Genomic DNA, 20195 nt, shown 5'->3' on the forward strand with positions numbered 1-20195 from the left:
AAAGAAATAAATACATATAGCTTGCACAAACTTTGAAACTTAGATAACCACCCCTGTGTTTTATTTTTTTCTAATCTTCTCTGAGCTCATTGTTCTTGTTTTGTTTTTTCATTTTAAAAATTATAGTTGATTTATAATGTTGTACCAATTTCTGCTGTACAACAGAGTGACTCTTTTTATCTACCTTAAAATACTATTTTCCATCATGGTCTGTTCTAGGAGATTGAATATATTTCCCTGTGCCTTACAGTAGGACCTTGTTGTTTATCCGTTCTAAATGTGAGATCATTTGTTAGCAACCTCTTTGTTACTTGCTCATTTTTAATCCCTGCCACTTCCCAGTTTTCTACTTAGAATAATTTCTGTGTAACAGAATCTATTTGATTCCTTCTTCCTGTCCCATTTCAGTATAGTATTGAAGAGAAATTCATTATATTGAACAATTGTTCTTGTGTTTATTTAATCTAATAAACTTCCTCTCTAATCGTCTACTTTTCTTCTTATTTTGAATTTTATTTATAGGAAGTAGGTCAGGGTTTGGAAAAGACCTTTGTTCTGAATAATTGTAGTGACGATATTTGCCAATTAGATACACAGAGTAATGGTTATAAACTTGTTTGAGTACTGGAGATTCATGGAGCGAGAACATTGAAAATGTATTTTTTCAAGTTTGTACCTAGAGATTCTGACTTAGTAAGCCCAAAGTGACCCTGTGAATAAGTGCTAGACATAATTGACCGTATTGTTGTTCTTAAGTCACCTTAAATGATACTTCAAGGATTGGGTTTAAAAAGGGGGAAAAAAAGAGCTTTTGTTCTCTTGTAGATTTACCTCCAGAAAGTACTGTCTTTAGCTGGGCTGTTTAGTTGACTTGTAAGTGCAGAAGAATTTAAACATGTTTAGGCTAAATTAAAATAATTGACTATTAATGGATTCAATGCTAGATATTAGATGTTATGCTGGGTTGGGAGAAAATGCAAAGGATTATAATTTTCCTGGAAAAGGAAAAAAATATGTATCAGAAGACTTATATATATATGTTTGGGCTGGAGATGGAACCAACCTAGTAAAGGAGACTTCTTAAGGAGAGAATGTAAACTAAGAAGAAAAGAGAGCCTACCTAGAGTCCTCAGGAATATAGTCTCTTGCCTTTGGTTAAAAGGGAAAGGGTCTGGAAGGGAGACTTTGAAGCAGTTGTGAGAAAAGTGAGAGGAAGACAGGAATGATGTGCATAGCAGGGCAAAAGAACATTTCAAGGAGGGAATAGTCAAATGTGTTGAAGCTGCCATGAAAGGTCAAGTAAAAGGAAGACTAGAATATTGGTTTTACCAAGGAAAAAATGAATGGGGCTTGGGGGTGGGGCAGAAGCTTCTTGTATTAAAGAGGTATTTTTCTTTTTCTTTTTTTTTTGACTGTGTGATTTCCTTTATTTATTTATTTATTTTTTTAATTTTCCCACTGTACAGCAAGGGGGTCAGGTTATCCTTACATGTATACATTACAATTACATTTTTCCCCCAGTCTTTCTTCTGTTGCAACATGAGTATCTAGACAAAGTTCTCAATGCTATTCAGCAGGATCTCCTTGTCAATCTATTCTAAGTTGTGTCTGATAAGTCCAAGCTCCCGATCCCTCCCACTCCCTCCCCCTCCCATCAGGCAGCCACAAGTCTCTTCTCCAAGTCCATGAGTTTCTTTTCTAAGGAGATGTTCATTTGTGCTGGATATTAGATTCCAGTTATAAGTGATATCGTATGGTATTTGTCTTTGTCTTTCTGGCTCATTTCACTCAGTATGAGATTCTCTAGCTCCATCCATGTTGCTGCAAATGACATTATGTCATTCTTTTTTATGGCTGAGTAGTATTCCATTGTGTATATATACCACTTCTTCCGAATCCAATCATCTGTCGATGGACATTTGGGTTGTTTCCATGTCTTGGCTATTGTGAATAGTGCTGCAATGAACATGCGGGTGCACGTGTCTCTTTTAAGTAGAGTTTTGTCCGGATAGATGCCCAAGAGTGGGATTGCGGGGTCATATGGAAGTTCTATGTATAGATTTCTAAGGTATCTCCAAACTGTTCTCCATAGTGGCTGTACCAGTTTACATTCCCACCAACAGTGTAGGAGGGTTCCCTTTTCTCCACAGCCCCTCTGGCACTTGTTATTTGTGGATTTATTAATGATGGCCATTCTGACTGGTGTGAGGTGATATCTCATGGTTTTTTTTTTGATTTGCATTTCTCTTATAACCAGCGATGTTGAGCATTTTTTCATGTGTTTGTTGGCCATCTGTATATTAAAGAGGTATTTTTCAACTTTAGTTATTCATGTATCATCTCTAAGGTTTTTTTTTTTAAATTTTTTTTTAGAGTGACACCTATGGCATATGGAAGTTCCCAGGCTAGGGGTCGAATCAGAGCTACAGCTGCAGCCTACACCACAGCCACAGCAGTGCCAGATCCAAGCTGCATCTGCAACCTATACCACAGTTCACAGCAATGCTGAAGCCTTAACCCACTGAATGAGGCCAGGGATTGAACCCACATCTGAATGGATACTAGTTGGTTTCTTAACTCACTAAGCCACAATGGGAACTCTTCATTTTTTAAATTTTCTAAGTACCATCTTAATTATTCTTCATTCTTTTTCTTCTTTACTTTTACAGGTAATATTGCATGGTTAAAAATAATCAAAATTTTATAAAAAGGTATATTTAATATCATCCTGGGCCTCTTCTACCTTGATCCTTATGAACAACCATTCTTATTCCTTTTTTTTTGTTGTTTATCCTTTTGTGTTTCTTTTTATGAAATTCCAGAGAACTCTATCACAGTAGTGTTTTAGTCCTTATGAAAATTCCACTCTCTCCAAAGTATGAGAATAACAGCATAGTAAGGAGCTGTAGGTTCTCAGCCCAGAATTCAGAGAACTGTGAGCCAGTCTGCCCTGTGACTTGTGATTAAACTGCCCAAGCACATCTCCCAAATGGATCATGACATGAGCACTAATTATTTTATTACTTTATATCTATTGATCCTAGAACTTAAACAGTTGGTATTTTGTGTGAGTTTGAACATGCAGAATTTATCTACATTAGGTGTGAGCTTTATGGGCAAAAACTTCCGTAAAAGATGTGATGGTCTTAACGCCATAAAAGAATTCTCTGGCTCAGTAACTCTACCACCTAGACTTGAATTTGGATTTTATTTAGTTTCCTTCATTCTGAGTGTATACTGAATTCTTTTGAGATTAAGATCTAGACCTTGGATCCTGATCCAGAGCCCCTTCCAGCCCTTTTTTGCTGAGAAATGTGTGACTGAGATGTCTTGCCATGGATGCTGGGAGGGTTAGGGTGTAGAAAAAGCTACAGTCTGAGGAAGATCGAGCAGACATTTTGGAAATGGTCCTAGAAATTTGAAAAATCCAGGACATGGACTGATGGTCCTCTAAAATCTACCATCCCCATTCTCTGTCACAGTACAAGTTTCAAGACTCTAAAACACCAGCTATGTAAGTGCTGTAATGTCTTTAGGCCTACTTTGGGTTAAAGCCAAGCCTTTTGTATGTTCAGATTTACTTAAGAAACTGAACTCCAAGTGTCTGAGTCCTTTTATGTGAGGCCAACAAATAATGTCTAGGTGGGCTGAATATCCACATTGGTCACCTCTGACAGTACGAGTTCAAGGCAGCCATGCAGTTTGGCAGGGAGGTGGGGCAGAGTTGAAGATTTATATAAACTGGCTTTATGGAGCATGGATTAAGATATACATTAGAAATTGAACTTGGACACTATCTAATAAAGAGTATATATGTAAAAGAAAGATAAAGTGGCATGCCCCAATCGCAAGTGCCCAAAGAGAGGGTCCTTCATAATTAGTGCTAAAACTGAGAGCTGGTATTTTAAAAGTTAAAGTAATGGAATCACTCCATTATGTACTGTGATTAAACAGATAAAGTCAAAAGCTCCCAAACTTTTACTTCAAGTCATAATAGATTTAGGTGCTAGAATCATCTAAGTGTAGCTTTGCGACCTCAGAAAATTGGCTCTTTCACCTCACCCAAACATCACTGTGACAGATTATTCAAATTTAGATATGACTTTAATGTAATAAACTTGTACCATCTGGCAGCAAGCTCATACACACATCACCTAACTGTATACTCTCTGAATGAAGCCTCTTGGTGAAGATAAATATTCTGTTAATCCCATTGTAATTCAGACTGTGAATGCACAGTGCTTAGATTAGAAATACTCCTAGTTTATGGGCAGATGACTCAGTAAAGATGGAAGTCAGTAGTAGTGGCTGAGATATGGAGTGGTGTTGGGTAACACAGAAATTTTACCTTCAGCCTTAAATATATTAGTTATATTGAGCTATCAACTTATTACAACAGAATCCTATTATAACGTGGGGTTTTGAAAAATCTTTTTCATTATAAGGAGACTCCTATGTCCAGACAATGAAATACCTGGACAAACAAAACACCTGGAATTTTTTGGGCTTCTTGTCTTCTCAGGCTTGTGCTAGGCTCAGTGCAGTGCCAGCAGTGGGAAGTTCTTCATGAAAATCTATAGAAAGTTATAAGCATGTATGAGCTATCTATAAAAATATTAAGTAGACAGGCAAAAATTCAACAGGTGACATTCTAATAACTGAAGTTTGCACCATCATCACTTATATGATAACATAACTTTAAAAATTTACCTCGGGCCTTTAAAAATGAGTTATCACAAATGAAAAAAACATGAAAGCAATATAAGAGACCTATGAGATAATATAAAGCGGGCTAATCTATGCATAAATAGGAACTCCAGAAGGAAAAGAAAAAGAAAAGGGGATTGAAAATATATTTGATCACTTCTCAGCCTTTTGGCTAAGATCAAGTGTAGTATCTGTTCTTATCAGTTTAATATCTGATACGTTCTCTATCTGAGGTCAATGTATTAAATGGATTTTTGGAGCTGGGAGTTGGAATAGGAGCTTGCTCCGTCCACTCTACACATCGACCTGGTATTGCAGTACTTCCAGGAATGGTGCAGCTCATCTCGGGGGAAATTTCTGTGGTCAAAAATCACCTTTGGAGTTCCCGTTGTGGCTCAGTGGTTAACGAATCCGACTAGGAACCATGAGGCTGCGGGTTTGGTCCCTGGCCTTGCTCAGTGGGTTGGGGATCCGGCATTGCCATGAGCTGTGGTGTAGGTTGCAGATATGGCTTGGATCCTGTGTTGCTGTGGCTCTGGCGTAAGCTGGCAGCTACAGCTCCAATTTGGCCCCTAGCCTGGGAACCTCCATGTGCTGCGGGACTGGCCCTAGAAAAGACAAAAAGACAAACTATATATATATATATATATATTTGAAGAAATTATGGTTGAAAACTTTCCAAATGTAAAGCATACTGATATCAAGATACAGGAAGCACAGAGGGCCCCAAACAAGCTGAACCCAAACAGGCCCACACCAAGACATATTATAATAAAAATGGCAAAAGTTAAAGACAAAGAATTCTAAAGGCAGCAAGAGAAAAGCAAAGCATTAATTATAAGGAAACCCCCATAAGGCTATCAGCTGATTTCTCTACAGAAACACCACAGGCCAGAAGGGAGTGGCAAGATATATTTAAAGTGCTGAAAGGAAAAAATCTGCAACCTGGACTACTCTATCCAGCAAGAATATCATTTTAATTAGAAGGGGTAATAAAGAATTTCTCCAACAAACAAAAGCTAAAAGAGTACAGCAATATTTAACCCATTCTAAAAGAAATACTGAAAGGGCTTCTCTAAATTAAAAAAAAAAGAGTGAGAGAAAAAAGAGGAAAAGAAGAATTAGGATGGAGGAAACCACAGTTGGAAAGCAGTCATTTAAATAAGCCAGCATACAGATCTAAACATGAAGATGTTAAAAAAAAATAAAAAAGACATCAAAATCATACAATGTGGGGAAGGAAAGTAAGAAAATATAGATTCTTTTTTTATTTTAATGATGTATCTGAGCCTATATGACTATCAGGCAAAAGAAAGCAGATACAGGAAGGGCTTAACGTACTTAAAAAATAGGGCAACCACAAATCAAAACCAAACATTACATTCACAAAAACTGAAAAGAAAAGTACACAAACATAAAATAAATGGAAAGCATCCAACCCAAAACAGAAAAGAAAAGAGAAACATAGAATCAGCTGGAAAATGTCACTAAATACGTATCTATCAATAATCATCTTAAATGTCAATGGACTAAATGCTCCAATCAAAAGACACAGATTGGCAGGTTGGATAAAAAAGCAAAAACCTTCAATCTGCTGCCTACGAGAAACTCACCCTGGAGCAAAGGACACATATAGATTGAAATTGGGGGATGGGAAAAACTGTTTCATGCCAGTGGACAAGACAGGAAAGCAGGAGTTGCAATACTCATATCAGACAAAATAGACTTTAAAACAAAGGTCATTAAGAAAGACAAAGAAGGACACTATTTAATGGTTAAAGGATCCATTCAAGAAGAGGATATTACAATCATCAACATATATGCTCCTAATATAGGAGCACCCAGATACCTACAATAAATACTAACAGACATAAAAGGAGAAATTGATGCAAATATAATCACAGTAGGAGACTTTAACACCCCACTCACAACAATTATCCTCTAGACAGAAAATCAATAAGGCAACAGAGATCCTAAAGGACACACTAGAAAAGTTAGACATAATTGACATTTTCAGGCCATTACATCCAATAAAATCAGAATACCCATTCTTCTCAAGTGCACATGGAACATTCTCAAGAATTGATCACATACTGGGGCATAAAGGTAATCTTAACAAATTTAAGAATATAGAAATTATTTCAAGTATCTTCTCTGACCACAATGGCATGAAACTAGAAATCAACCATAGGAAAAGAAATGAGAAAAAACTGACTACATGGAGACTAAACAACATGCTACTAAAAAATCAATGGGTCAATGAGGAAATCAAGAAGGAAATTAAAAAATACCTTGAGACAAATGATAATGAAGACACATCCACTCAAAATCTATGGGATGCCACAAAAGCAGTGCTCAGAGGGAAATTCATAGCAATACAGGCCTTCCTCAGAAAAGAAAAATATCAAATCGACAACTTAACCCAACACCTAAGTGAATTAAAAAAGAAGAAAAAACAAAACCTAAAGTCAACAGAAGGAAGGAAATCATAAAGATGAAAAAGGAAATCGATAAAATAGAGATTAAAACAACAATGGAAGAAATCAATAAGACCCCAAGAGCTGGCTCTTTGGAAAGGTAAACAAAATTGACAAACCTCTGGCTAGACTCCCCAAGAAGAGGAGAGAAAAAACCCAAATAAACAACATCAGAAATGAAAAACATTTAAACAAATGTTACAGATATTACAGAAATGCAAAAAACCATGACAGAATATGATAAACAACTGTATGCGTACAAATTTGACAACCTAGAAGAAATGGACAACTTTCTAGAAACTTACAGCTTGCCATTGTGAATCAAGACGAAGCAGATCAGCTGAACAGACCGATCACTAGAAATGAAATTGAATATGTCATAAAAACACTCCCTACAAATAAAAGTCCAGGACCAGATGGCTTCACAGGCGAATTCTACCAAACATACAGAGAGGAACTGATACCCATCCTCCTTAAACTTTTTCAAAAGGTTGAAGAAGAAGGAACACTCCCAAAGACATTCTATGAGGCCACCATCACCCTCATTCCAAAACCAGACAAAGATACCACCAAAAAAGAAAACTATCGGCCAATATCTTTGATGAATATAGATGCAAAAATTCTCAACAAAATCTTAGCCATCTGAATCTAACAACACATCAAAAAGATCATACACCACGACCAGGTGGGATTCATCCCAGGTGCACAAGGACGGTTCAGCATACGCAAATCAGTCAACGTCATACATCACATTCACAAAAGAAGTCAAAAACCACATGATCATCTCAGTTGATGTAGAAAAAGCATCTGACAAAGTCCAACGTCCATTCATGATCAAAACTCTTACCAAAGTGGGTATAGAGGGAACACACCTTAACATAATCAAAGTCTTTTATGACAAACCCACAGCAAATATAATACTCAATGGAGAAAAGCCAAAAGCCTTCCCACTATAATCTGGAGCGAGACAAGTACGTCCACTCTCACCACCGTTATTCAACATAGCACTGGAAGTCCTAGCCACAGCAATCAGACAAGCAAAAGAAATAAAAGGCATCCAAATAGGAAGAGAAGAGGCAAAACTGTCTCTGTATGCAGACGACGTGATACTATACATAGAAAAGCCTAAGGACTCAACCCAAAAAACTAACTGAACTGATCAACAAATTCAGCAGAGTAGCAGGCAGGATGCAAGACTAACATTCAGAAATCAGATGCATTTCTGTACACGAACAATGAAATATTAGAAAAGGAATACAAAAATATAATACCTTTTAAAATCGCACCCCACAAAAGCAAATACCTGGGAATACACCTGACCTAGGAGGTAAAGGACTTATATGCTGAGAACCATAAAACATTAATCAAAGAAATTAAAGAAGATGTAAAGAAATGCAATGATACTCCATGCTCCTGGGTTGGAAAATTTAATATTGTAAAAATGGCCATACAGAGCAATCCACAGATTCAGTGCAATCCCTATCAAATCACCCATGACATTTTTCACAGAACTAGAACAAACAATCCAAACATTTATATGGAACAACAAAAGACCCAGAATCGCCAAAGCAATCCTGAGAAACAAAAACCAAGCAGGAGGCATAACTCTCCCAGACTTCAGGCAATATTACAAAGCCACAGTCATCAAGACAGTGTGGTCCTGGTACCAAAACAGACATACAGACCAATGGAACAGAATGGAGAACACAGGAATAAACCCAGATACTTAGAGTCATTTAATCTTTGACAAAGGAGGCAAGAATATAAAATGGGGAAAAGACAGTCTTTTCAGCATGTATTGCTGGGAAACCTGGACAGCTGCATGCAAATCAATGAAACTAGAACACACCCCCACACCATGCCTGAAAATAAACTCAAAATGGCTGATAGACTTAAATATAAGACAAGACACCATCAAACTCCTGGAAGAAAACATAGGCAAAACATTCTCTGACATCAACCTTATGAAATGTTTTCTCAGGTCAGTCTCCCAAAGCAACAGAAATAAAAGCAAAAATAAACCAACAGGACCGAATCAAACTGACAGGCTTTTTTGCACAGCAAAGGAAACCAAGAAGAAGACAAAAACGCAACTTGCAGAATGGGAGAAAATAGCTTCAAGTGATGCAATGGACAAGGGTTTAACCCCTAGAATATATAAGCAACTTAAATAACTTAACAGCAAAAAAAGCCAACAACCTAGCTGAAAAAATGGGCAAAAGACCTGAGTAGGCATTTCTCCAAGGGAGATGTACAGATGGCCAACAAGCACATGAAAAAAGGCTCAACATCTGTGATTATTAGAGAAATGCAAAATCACACCGGTCAGAATGGCAATCATTAATAAGTCCACAAATAACAAATGCTGGAGGTCGTGTGGAGAAAAGGGAACGCTCCTGCACTGTTAGTGGGAATGTAAATTGGTACAACCCCACTGTGGAGAACAGTATGGAGGTACCTTAGAAATCTATACATAGAACTACCATGTGACCCAGCCATCCCACTCTTGGGAGGTATCTGGACAAAATTTTCCTTAAAAAAGACACATGTACCTGCATGTTCATTGCAGCACTATTCATAATAGCCAAGACATGGAAACAAACCAAATGTCCATCAACAGATAATTGGATTACGAAGATGTAGTACATGTACACAGTGGAATACTACTCAGCCATAGAAAGAACAAAATAATGCTGTTTGCAGCTACATGGATGGAACTAGAGACTCTCATACGCGTGAAGTGAGTCAGAAAGAGAAAGATAAATACCATATGATAGCACTTATTTCTGGAATCTAATATATGGCACAAAGGATCCTTTCCACAGAAAAGAAAATCATGGACTTGGAGAATAGATTTGTGGTTGCCAAGGAGGGGGGGGAGGGAGTGGGTTGGTTAAGCATCTTGGGGTTAATAGATAAAAACTATTGCCTTTGGAATGGATTAGGAATGAGATCCTGCTGTGTAGCACTGGGAGCTATGTCTAGTCACTCATGATGGAGCATGATAATGTGGGAAAACAGAATGTGTACATGTATGTGTAACTGGGTCACCATGCTATACAGTAGAAAATAAAATTGTATTGGGGAAATAACTATTAAAAAATAATAAAAATGAATTATCATCATTCTCTGAATGGTATTTAATAAGCTGTGCTTTTGTCTCTATTAGCATGCTAATGTCCCTGTTACCCAAGGTGCAAGGAAACTTAATTAACATAGAGCATTGTATCTGAAAATGGCTTGTAAATTAATTTCCTTAAAATGAAAACACTGAATATAGCATTTGCTTAAAATACCTCAGTGATTTGAAGAAACTTGTATACTTTGAGAAGATGCTGAACTAGGGCCACAAATTCTTTTTAAAATCAGCCACCAAGGCAGTGGAATTGAAGGGAGTCTCATTAGCTTGTGTCTTCTGGTAATTGTTTTGGTTCTCACTTTCTTTTGACTAGAGCAATTGTGTATATCTTGAGGATGAAGGAATTTCTCCTTTGCACAGCTGACAGGAGCCTGGAGTCAGGGGAATGAATTACGTGACCTTTCAGGGTGAGAGGAACAATCTGCCCAACACTTTTTTCTTATTGGAAAGATTCAGAAACCATCTTCAGACTCAAGTTCTCACCCTTGTTTTTATCAAAAGAACATAACAATGAACATTTGAGAGGGCACAAGAAGAGAACTGCAAACCTCAACATCTCCAGGCCCCTATGTGTTGGTGTGAAGGAGAGCCAAAAATGTTCTTGGCAGGTCCTCCCTCCTACAGATAGAAGCAGCTCAGCATTTAGATCAGTGATTTTTCTCCTGTTCAGCTATGATTGTCTTAGTATAATTATAAAACTATATCCTTCTTACTTCTAGCAGAGCCACTGGATATTTTAAAGAAATACATCCACAACAGGCTTTGCTGTCAAAGAGCACTTATATCTGTGCGAGTGTTGCTTGGTAGCAGTAGTGGCTGTGGGTGTTTGATGGCAGATGGAGGACTGCAGGGCCGTAGCTGCAGTCTTGCAAATATTGTTAAAATAAACTTCCATTGCAAATAGACTGGTCAAATAGAGTGTCGTTGTGATGAAGCAGAGCTGAAAGACTAATCTGAAAAAGAGCAAAAACATTTATCTGAGTCATGGCAACTTTTATGCTGAGCAGTGTGGAAGAGGTTTCTTGGCAGTGAATTGGTGGGTTGTGACCCTAAAAGGCCTCCAGGGAATGATTGGAAAAACTGTCATTAATATATATTTTTTTAAATTTTAGTTTATTTTTAAAATTATTTCCCAAATACAATTTTTTTTTCTACTGTACAGAATGGTGACCGAGTTACACATACATTTTGATCAAAGAGAAAGCAGTTCCATTATTTATTTTAAGAAGGTTTCATTCCACAAACTTGTTTTGTACAACTCTGTAATATGTGTCTTACTCGGTCAAAGGTACATTTTACCTGTATCACAGATTCTTACATGTGCCTAAGATAAAGTTTGGATGTGGTAAGTTTGCATATTAGATGTTACTTTGGCCAGCACAAGACACTATAGTCACAGTTTTCTTAAAACTACAAAAGAGCCAAATGAATAAATGGATGGTTGTTACCAAGAGTTGTGGAAATTTATAGAGATTTGTCTTTTAGTTTAGTTGATTCTGAGATATAGTTATAGTGAAATACATATTAGTTTATCATATATTACATTTTCCTTATTTTTCCTTCATATTTTAATTAGGTCATAAGACATTATTTTGAAATTATGTGTGGGGTAGTTTTTATCATGTGAATTCATTTCAAGTTAGTAAGGAGGGCATTACAAAATTTATTATAAAAAGGGGGACTTTGAGATCTACTTATCTTAGTAATAATTAACTTGGACCTTAAATTATTTAACTTTATAATTCAGCAGTTTAGCAGTTCCCGTCATGGCACAGTGGTTAATGAATCTGACTAGGAACCATGAGGTTGCGGGTTCGGTCCCTGGCCTTGCTCAGTGGGTTGAGAATCCGGCGTTGCCATGAGCTGTGGTGTAGGTTGCAGACGCGGCTCGGATCCCGCGTTGCTGTGGCTCTGGCGTAGGCCGGTGGCTACAGCTCCGATTCAACCCCTAGCCTGGGAAAATCCATATGCCGCAGGAGCAGCCCACGAAACGGCAAAAAGACCAAAAAAAAATAATAATTCATCAGTTCAACTTAATACATTTCCTTTTATCTTTTAAAGTACAGTCTCTTGTTATTATTTGGAGTAGTTATGTTCTTTAAGTTGCTGCAAACACTTTATTATTGAATATCACATCTTTGCTCCTAGAGAAAATACAGTTTTAGGTTCCTAAGAGCCTCTGGTCACAAGTTTTCATCAACCAGTCAACATATAATTTGTTTTATATTGTGCGTTTCTGCTTAAAGACATTTTATTTAATATTGTTGATTCATTAACATTGAACTCATGGCCAATACTGGAAATTTTTTAGAAAGAACAGTAACAGATAAAGAATGCCTTCAATGGGCTAATTTGGGGACCTGACTCAGTTGAGGAAAGAATCAGTGAACTTCAGGGTAGATCAATCAAAATTAACCAAACTAAAAACTAAAGAGGAAAAGAGAGTGGGAAAAACAGAAAGCATAGTTTTAGAGATTTCTTAAACAATAGTAAATGGTATATGTTTGTGTGGTGGGAATGCAGAAGTAAAGAGACTATACAGTAGAAGAAATATTTGAAGAGATAATGGCCAGGCTTTCTAAAATTAACAAAATGTATAAAGTTATGAGTTAGAGGAACTCAGAAATTTTCATGTAGGCTAAACATTAAGAAAAGTCATGTAGGCAAATTAATACTAAAATTGTCCAAAATAAAAGAGTAAATGAAAACCTTGAAGACATGAAAAAAAAATTAAATGACAGACATAGCAGTGAAGAATTTTAGCAGAACTGTTTTTAAAACTTTGCAAAATATAAGACAGTGAAGTGACTTTTTAAAAAAGTACTGGATAAAATACAGCTTGAAAACCCAAAATTCTATACTCAGTAAAAATATCTTTCAAAAATAAAGGTGAAAAAACCCACTTTTTTTTTTTAGAAAAGTAAAAAACAGAGAGAATTCATTACCAGCAAACCTGTGCTGCAAGAAATGTTAAAGGAAGTTCTCCTAACACAGGGAATATGATACCAGAGAGAAACTTGGACCGACATAAAGAAATGAAGAACCACTGAGAACATCAAAAGTTGACACTCCAAGTACCTCTAAAAATTGGAGTGTGCAATGGGAATAAGATCAGGAAATTCTTTTGAATGTTTGCGTAGATCTTCTTGCTATTGAAGCAACCAGGCCTTTTCACAACTAGGAGAAGATGTATCTTTCCATCTAAAGAATTTGAACAAAACCGGTTATCTTCATACTGAATGCTAAAATTGCTAGTCTCTTTCTCTTACGTTGTTCACAGCAGGAGAAGAATTCTTCTCTGAGAAACATTTTTAAGCCAAGAGGAAAATTTTAGCAAATATTTGGAATCATTCAGTTAGACAGCTGGGTTATCACTTCATCAACCTGCATTGGGATTCACCATTCAATAAGCTTTGTGCAAGGGCACAGCACTCTACTCAGCTATGCAGAAATATACTCTTAAGGGCAGAATTGTACCCTCCTGCCCAGATTCATGTTAAGCCCTAAGCCCAAGCACCTTAGAGTTTGCCTGTATTTGGAGATAGGGCCTTTTAAGAGGTGTTTAATTTAAATGAGGCTAATAGGTGAATGCTAATCCAGTCTGATTGGTGTCTTTATCATAAGAGGTAAGTGGACACACAAAGAGGTAATAAGGGATTCACACACAGAGAGTAAAGATCATGTGAGGACATAGCCAGAAGGTGAGCATATGCAAGTCATGGGGAGGCCTTAGAGGAAACCAAACCTGCCAACACCTTAGACTTTTAGCTTCCAGAACTTTGAGAAAATAAATTTCTGTTGTTTAAGCCACCCACACTGTGGTGCTTTGTTGTGGCGGCCTTAACAAACTAATACATGTACTCTTTTTTTTTTTAATTTAATTTTATTGAAGTATAAGAAGACATGTACTCTTAAATAATTAAGTATGCAGAGCCAAATTTCACGAATGGATAAACAAACAAAAATAGGAATTAAAGGGGAGATAATGCAGGAAGAAGGCAATTTAATTTAAAAATACTGTAAGTAATATAAGATAGTAAGTACATCTATGAAACAAGTGTTAGGTGTTCTAAAAATGTTTTTCAGAGCACAAAAAGCAGCTTTTAGACAAAAGTGAGAGTGGACATTTTAAAATCCAGTATGTTTTTGAACATAGGGATGAGGAAATCTTGCAAAGAGGTAGAAGAAGTAGATATGGAAGATAGGAGAGAAAAATTAGATAGTAAAATGTGATCAACCCCGGAGGTCCAACTTCCAACTAACAGGAGTCCAGAAAACTAGAGAACAAAGGAAAAGAAAAGAGAACATATAAAATAAGTTGCACAAGGAGATTTTCCTAGAATCAGTACGTGAATATTGAGATAAAAAGGTTTATTACTGTTCAGTAAAGAAAAATACTTTGGTATCATTGTGAAATTCTAAAGCACCAAAGATAAAAAGAAGAAAACTTGTAGACGAGAAAAACCTCAATAGTGTGGAAATATGGATGGCATCAAATTTCTTAGTAAAAACAAAGAAAACTCAAAATAGAGCAGGGAGTTCTCCTGTGGTTCAGTGGGTTAAGAATCCTGCATTGTCACTGCAGCTCTGGTCACTTATATGGCACGGGTTTGATCCATGGCCATGGGCATGGCCAAAAAAAATATTTTGAGGGAAAATAATTTCCATCATAGAATTCTACACCAAAATTGTCAATCACATATGTGAATACATTAAAGCAGTTTCATACATGCAATGTTTTAAAAATATTTTCCCTCTGCTGAAGTTGTATACCACAAAACTAACGACATTCATAGAGAAGAAGGAATATAGAGACTCCAGGGAGTCTTATCCAGCAGAGAGAAATAAAGGGAATTCCCAGAGTGATAGTGAAGTTTTAGGAAATAGTTGGTTAAATGCCTAGAGAGTATACATTCCACATTACAAGACCTCATGAGGGTTAAACAGGCATGAAACATATTATCTGAGAGGGGGTTACACTGGAGTAAGGGAAGTTTTGCTTTGTAATTCTTTTTTTTTTTTGTCTTTTTGCCTTTTCTAGGGCCGCTACCTTGGCATATGGAGGTTCCCAGGCTAGGGGTCGAATTGGAGCTGTAGCCACCAGCCTATGCCACAGCCACAGCAACGCGGGATCCGAGCCATGTCTGCAACCTACACCACAGCTTACAACGCCAGATCCTTAACCCACTGAACAAAGGCCAGGGATCGAACCTGCAACCTCATGGTTCCTAGTCGGATTCGTTAACCACTGAGCCACGTCGGGAACTCCTGTAATTCTTTTAGACTGTCTTGGGCTGAATTAGTAAAAATACACATAATAAGTTATCCAAAAAACAAAGGCAATTATAAACCTTAAAGTGAACGAAAAGTTTTGCAAAAAAGTAACTGTATACACAGAGTGGCTCAGGTGTAAACAGTTTTTAAATAATAATGATAATACTGAATATTGACTTTTCCCAACATGTGAGGAGAGTGGTGTGTGTGTGTGTGTGTGTGTGTGTGTGTGTGTGTGTGTGTCTACCTAAAAGGAGGTGGGAGGGGGCAGGAATCAAGAGTGTGGAGAAGTAGAGGAGAGGATTAAACCAAATGAAATAGTACTATTTGGTTTAAAAATTTTTTATGCTTATATCCTTTAGGCAAAAATATTAATGTTAGTAATGGAAGTGGAGTTACCCATTAGATTAAGAGAATACATTCATAAGAGGGGACCAATTAAAATGGAAAAAATGTGAAGGAGGAGATCCATCCACTGCAGAATGGGGTTTTTAAGTACAGTCGATCCTTGAGCAACATGGATTTGAATTGCATGGGTGGACTGATCTGTATTATATTGCTGCATGGCCCACTGTTGGTTGAATCTGTGGATGCAGGACCATGGATAGGGACGGCTGATTGTAAAATTATGTGTAGTAGATTTTCAAGTGTGCAGGAGTTGACTGCTCCAATCCCTTCATTGTTCAAGGGTCAACTGTTGTTCTCAGTATCTGCAGGGGATTGGTTCCAGGAATCCCCTTGGATGCCAAAATCTGAGGATGCTCCAGTCCCTTACAGAAGGCTCTCTGGATCCATGGATTCTGTATATAGAGGACCAACTGTAGTCTGGGGAGAAAGAGAGAGGAAAGGAAAAGTTAGGGCATTTTGGAGACTCTTAGGTAGTTCAATTTTATTTAGATTATGTGTGTAAAAAGTAATATGCCCCAGCTTTTTTATTGTTCCATAATTATATGCTCAGCAGTCAGCCTGCATTCTTTTCAGTGTTGACACATGTAGATAATAGCAGCCAGCGTTCTTCACTTAAAAGCTTATTTTTACTTGTTAGGTGCCTCCTGTGCCTTTGAAACCCCTTTGTTTGTTCCAGCTCTCTCCCAACCCCACCGCCACCCCCCGGGAATCTCTTGTCAGAGATAGAGTGAACAGACAGACAAGAGACAGCCAAAATAGAAGAGAGTAAAATTAACATTACTATTTCCTTAGGCACTGCTGTCCTTCAGCTTCCTACAGGCAGTGCAGCATCTCACAATAAAATGTTCTCTTTTTACCCTCAGAGGTTACAACCAAATAATTTCTCTTTGTTTTTTATTGTCCTTGGGTACCTTTTTAATATATGATAACTTTGGGGGTGCAAACATTATGTTAGTGTAGAGGAAACTTTTTCCAGCTCATCTTAAACTAGTATTTCCCGAGCTATTGGCTGACTACGTTCTTTTTGTTAACCTTGCTGTAACACTCCAGTGGCACCTGGTGTTTCTAGAAATCATGCCACAGTGTAAAAACCATAGACGTCAACCTCACATCCTTGCAAACCTGATTTCTTTTATTAAAATGGCATGGAAGGATATAGTTGTTAGACTTTATATGTCAATTAGAAATGATTTGGGTTTAATTATATTTGAAAATAATATTGTTGAATGGAGGTGCAGTTTAAAAAAGAGGTGAATTCAAGTATTTACTTGAGTAAGCATAGACTACCATGACCTTGTAACAGTTTACTTTGAAACCATTCCATGAAAGTAAATTTAGGGAGTTGCTGAAAATCAACAAAGAGAAAATGAATTGTAATAGTTTTGTGTGTCATAGAACCAGAAAAAACACCACTCTTGGCTAATGCTAAATTTTAAATTTCAGTCATTTTCATTTCTAGTATATATGTACAAGATGCTATTTTTGCTTATGGAATAAGATTCTTTTGTCAGAGTTTATGTACTTATGAAATTGTAAGTTGAGTATCATGATGAATAATACTTTTTGTGATTCCTTGGAGTATTTTGTCAGGTCATGCTTCTCCTTTTCCCAGCTCCCTTCTTACAGTCATTATCTATCTGTTTCTACCTACAGGTATTTAACATCTTTGTTCTGTTCAGAATATTATAAAATCATTATTTGAATTCTACTTATATGAAAAGGGAGAATATTAGTGAACAATGGCTTCCACTTTAAAACTTTTAACTGATCTTCAGATGATCAGGATAATGATAAATGGCAAAAAATATTTTTTTGAGAAAATATTTTAGAACATCAAAGGAAAAATAAGTAACTTTTCCATTAACATACTAGAAACATTTGTTTTGTGATTCATCTCAAACTGGAAACTTTGGCCTTCAATTCTAACTATAAATTAAGATTTTCACTTCATTTACTTATGTCCAGCACTTATACAACTAAGTGATTGTACTTATTAGAGATGATTTGATACTATCTTAGTTGTCTGGTAGGATTAGCAGGTAAATATCTCATTATGGAAAATTTCAAACAAATTATAAAATGATGAGATTTTAGTTTTTAGAGAGTAATTACCCCAGCTTATGCTCTTTGTTATGAATTATCAGTGGCACAGAAGTATTTGTAATAGAGTGGGAGAAACTAGCAAACTAGGAAGAGAGTGAGACTGGGGATAGATAAATCTATTTCCAGGGTTCTTTGCAAAGGTAAATAGTATCAGATCCTTGTGTAAGACTTTTGGAGTTTTAAATTTTATTTTGCCTGGGTACTACATCTAGTTGAATGTTTTTTTTTTTTGTGACAATTCATAGAGTGTGGCAAAACAGAATTGTGAATAGCTTGGTTCAGCTCACCTTCTACTTTTGTTAATTTTAACTGAGCACAAAATAGGGCATACAAAAATGTTAGCTATCTAGGATCATTATTCTGAATAGCCAAGATTTTCAAATCACTGAGGATCAGTATTTTAAAAATTAAAATAAAATATTGAATTATAAAGGCAATTATTTGCAAAAATACATAAATAATATAATCTGGAAAGAAATAAAATTTCTTGTATTTCTGTTACCTAGTGCTAATTACTATTACAGTTTGAAAGTAGATTTTCAGGTGATTTTACTATATATATGTATACTTTTATTTTTCAAAGGATCATGTTTTATCTACTGTCTTATGTTTTCCTCACCTTAATGTATTTTAAATAGTAGTCCATTATTCTGCAGTGTAATTTTAATTGCTGCAAATCATTATATTATATAGGTGAACCATATGTTCATGTTTAAGTAAATTAATTTATTAACTAGCTTTATTATAAGAGAAATATGAATATTCATGTTAAAACCAAGACATATTAACTAACTCTTTTATCATTTAGGGTGTTTTTTGTTTTTTGTTTTTTGTTTTCTTTTTTTGGCCACCCCACAGCTTATGGAGTTCCTAGGCCAGGGGTCAGATCCAAGCCACAGCTGTGACCCAAGCCCCACCTGTGGCAACGCTGGATCCTTAACCCACTGTGCTGGGCTAGGGATCAAACCTGCATCCCAGCACTCCCAAAATGCTGCTGATCCCATTGCACCACAGCAGGAACTCCTCATTTAGGGTTTTTTAGAGAAACTGATTTTTAATTATACTTTGCATTTAAAATAATTGTATAATACACAACTTTTACCCTACTAGAAAGAAAATACGGTTAATAATTTTGATGTTTCAGAGTTTATATTCTGAATTATTGTTTTAATTCTAGCTGTATATAAAGATACAGGTATATATAAAATATAACAGGATTAAATTTGGTTGACTTTCTTTAAACATTTCCAGTATATGTATTTCAGTGGTAGGCTTACTTCGAAACCTGAATTTTTTTTCCAATAAGAAGATGACAGAATTCTTCAAAGTTAATATAAGCCATTTTCTGTGTTTGGCTTTGAACAATACTTTATGCACAAAATCATTTGAAATTTCATTTAAAAATTATTGCAAGGTGAAAAGGTCTTTAAAGTGTAGTCTAATGTTAAACATTCTCATAAAATTTCTCATATACTTGAATGTCAGGATGTGAACAGTATGCTATTCAGTAGGATATATTAAAGCAATAATTTGGAAGGTAAAGGCAAAAGAGACTAGGAACATTCTTAAATCCTACCCTGACTTTGGTACTAACTGTTGAAAGTATAAATCAATAGGATGTCATTGCCATCTTTATGAAAGCTTCCGAAATGGTCTTCTGCCAAAAATGCGGAGGCTTGTTACCAAATAATTTCTTCCTTCTTCAGAGTCCATTCCCTATGTAAAGTAATAAAATAAACTATTCGAGAATAGTTTTAAGGATATCATAGTATACATTGTCTAAGTATTTTTTTTCTAAAATTTAGTACACTTCTTATTGTGGAAGGTCTTTAACATGAAAGAGTATACCCACAGTCCTTCTGCTGCTTAAACCAGTTCTGAGGTCTGGATGGGTTAAGGAAGTACTTTTGAGCATCTGCTATGTTCATTTTGTTATTTCTTCCCACCATTTCCAGAATCTCATAATGGTAGTGATGAGTAGAGGGCTGTTGTATACATAGGTCAGGCAGGAGGATATGGAAATACTTACCTAGGTTATTTTGATATTTTTATCCAAGTTCAAAAAGCTAAAATACCTAAACTCAGGG

At 36.2% G+C, this 20195-nt stretch overlaps 1 protein-coding gene and 1 non-coding gene across 3 annotated transcripts in view; both read left to right on the top strand.

Annotated features, from left to right (window-relative positions):
• Window positions 1-20195, top strand: part of PPP1R9A (protein phosphatase 1 regulatory subunit 9A) — a 325008-nt gene that overhangs the window by 131197 nt on the left and 173616 nt on the right. The gene's annotated exons all lie outside the window — the stretch shown is intronic.
• Window positions 4860-5050, top strand: LOC125112273 (U2 spliceosomal RNA). Its single transcript, XR_007131072.1, has one exon. It is a non-coding gene; the product is annotated as a U2 spliceosomal RNA (small nuclear RNA).

This window comes from Phacochoerus africanus, chromosome 11 (assembly GCF_016906955.1).
Source record: "Phacochoerus africanus isolate WHEZ1 chromosome 11, ROS_Pafr_v1, whole genome shotgun sequence".
Taxonomy (NCBI): Eukaryota; Metazoa; Chordata; class Mammalia; order Artiodactyla; family Suidae; genus Phacochoerus; species Phacochoerus africanus.